The sequence below is a fragment of the Dioscorea cayenensis genome, unplaced genomic scaffold (assembly GCF_009730915.1).
Source record: "Dioscorea cayenensis subsp. rotundata cultivar TDr96_F1 unplaced genomic scaffold, TDr96_F1_v2_PseudoChromosome.rev07_lg8_w22 25.fasta BLBR01000390.1, whole genome shotgun sequence".
NCBI lineage: Eukaryota > Viridiplantae > Streptophyta > Magnoliopsida > Dioscoreales > Dioscoreaceae > Dioscorea > Dioscorea cayenensis.
Window position 1 is genome coordinate 63,031 of NW_024086781.1, and position 2,553 is coordinate 65,583.

Here is a 2,553-nt window from a genome sequence, read left to right on the forward strand (position 1 = left end):
GAAATTTTAGTTTCAAGCATTTTGTTATGAGTAGCCAACGGATCAACTTTAAATGTTAATTGTCTTAGTGCCTCATTCATGGCTTGTCATTGTTGCTTAAACTCATTAGGTTTTTATTGAGCTACTACAAAATTCTCAAGGAGAGATTCCAAATTTGGCTTCTAAGTTAGTGAGGGATTGGTAGGTCTTGGTTGAAATCATGGAGGTTGTCTAAATTGTTGAGACCTGCTTGACCCTAGGGTTTTTGTAGGAAAGATTCGGATAATTCCGCCAACTAGGGCTATAGGTATTTGAAAAGAGATCGTTTAACACTTTTTAGTTAAAATCATTGACAAAGTGGGCTCGCTCCATTGATGGGTCTTGAGGGTTGAAAATTCCCAATTGACACTCAGTAGCTGTATGGCCAACATTTCCACACATATCACAAGACACGTTATAAGGAATAACACCAACTGCGCTCATCAACTTTTTGAGTTAAGGCACCTACTTTACAGTGATGGGGTCCAAAGCATCCACATTGTATTTCCCTGCAACCTTCTTTAGAGTACCCCTTTCATTTAACCATTGATAATGGTTAAGAGCCATGTTTTCAAATAGATTGTAGGTCTCATCCACACTCTTGTTCATCAAGGCTCTTCCTAAAGTAGCGTCAATGATAATCCTAGTGTTGTAATTTAGTCCATTATAAAAAAGTCTGCACTACTACCACTTTGCTAGTCCATGATGGGGACACAACCTCAATAATTCCTTAAATCTATCATAGGCGTCACACAAAGACTCTTCTTTCTTTTGAGCAAAAGTAGTAATCTTATTCCGAAGCTAAGCTGTCTAACTTGGAGGGAAGTATCTGGCCAAGAAGGTTTGTTAGAGTTGATCCTATGCTATGATAGATCCCGCAAGAAGTGAATGCAACCATGCCCTAGCTATATCCTTTAAGGAGAAAGGGAACAACCTTAGCCTGATAGCATCTACAAAGACTCCATTAAGCTTCAAAGTGTCACAATACTCTAGAAAGGTTGAAAGATGCAGATTTGGATCTTTTTTCTGTGAGCCTCCAAACTAATTTTGTACCATGGAAAGGAGTGCAGGCTTCAACTCGAAGTTATGGGTTTCAACTATGTATCTTGTAATGCTTGAGTGTAATCCTTGAACGTTTAGTGCAATGAAGTCCCTTAAAATTTTATTATTGTCTTCCATGATTCAAGGTTGTGATTCTTGAATTTTCTTCTTTCTTTGATATTTGTCTTCTAATTCAAAAGCTTCGCTCGACTTTGGGATCTAATTCTACAAGGTTATCAAGACTTTTTGATCTTAGCATACCAAGAACAACTTCCTACAAAGAAAAATAAAGTAAAATAAAAAAAAAAATAAAATAAAATATCTAATCTATCAAAATTACGAATCTAATTTATAAAACAAACAAAGTCCCAACAGTGGTGCTAAAAACTTGATGCGTACCGCAAACACCCGGATCATTCAAGTAGTAAATAAATTTTCGTTCCCATGAGGACTTTGTTGCAATTAGAGTTATTTAGGAGAATCGATAGGTATGTGAATTGTGAAAATAATAAGTAATGGAAAACTAAAACTAACAAAATTAAAGCAACTAATGGCTTAAGTGATTAATTCAGATTGTAAGGGCTTCTATGATTAAGGTACACTACAATGATAGATAAAATATTTCGTATTGACATTTTCTTGGTTAAGTTTAATTATTTCGAAAGGTGGAATATCCTAGGAAACTCACTATTTCCTTTCAGACTATAGAAAGGAATCTAACTTACAACAACTCCTACTTTCATGGTAATTGAATCTAGCTAGATCCTTTAAGTTATATGATATTCATTAATCCTTAAGAAATCATAATCTAGGATTTATGTTCAATTTCAGTGTTTTCAACACCTTAGTTCACTTTTTGGTCCTTCATTTGGTATCTAATATCATGCAAATATGAGGGGCCCAACTCATTCACAAGAATTAAGTACCATAAAATTGAATCAAAAGCAAATAAACATGAATATGAAAAGTAGAAGTCAATGAATCATCAATTACCTAAATATTGGGCTAATCTCAATCCTAGAACAAACAATCTACTCACTCATGTTCAATATATAAGCTAAAAGATTTATATCAATCATAGATCGAAACATGGAATAACTCAAAAATGAAGAAACTATTGATCCTCTGAGCGTGATGTTCTTATAGATTGATGAATCCATCCCTTGATCTTTGTCCTATTTTTCTCCTTTATGATAGCTTTAGATGATCTCCAGCCCTTAAAGAAATCGTCTACTTGTTCTCATAGGCAAAAGATCTTTTAAAATTGTTTTCTTGGCCTGATATAAAGGAGGGTTAAATTAGGGTTGTGATAGTTGCAAAGGTCCACGGTTATGTTAGCTCGCACGGGCAGGTCGTGCTTCTTCTAACATTTTAGTCTTTTAAATTGCTTTTCCATGATCTATGGGTGTTGTAGCTGCCATAGGTCACCCGCATTTCAAATAAAAGCTAAACTCCATCTACCTACATGTAAACTAATAAAGAGTAGTAACTTGA

The 2,553-nt window shown here is 34.8% G+C and overlaps 1 non-coding gene across 1 annotated transcript; it reads left to right on the forward strand.

Moving 5' to 3' along the window:
* The first annotated feature begins 715 nt into the window (after nt 1-715).
* On the forward strand, nt 716-821 carry LOC120254230. Its single transcript, XR_005534555.1, has one exon. It is a non-coding gene; the product is annotated as a small nucleolar RNA R71 (small nucleolar RNA).
* Nucleotides 822-2,553: the final 1,732 nt, after the last annotated feature.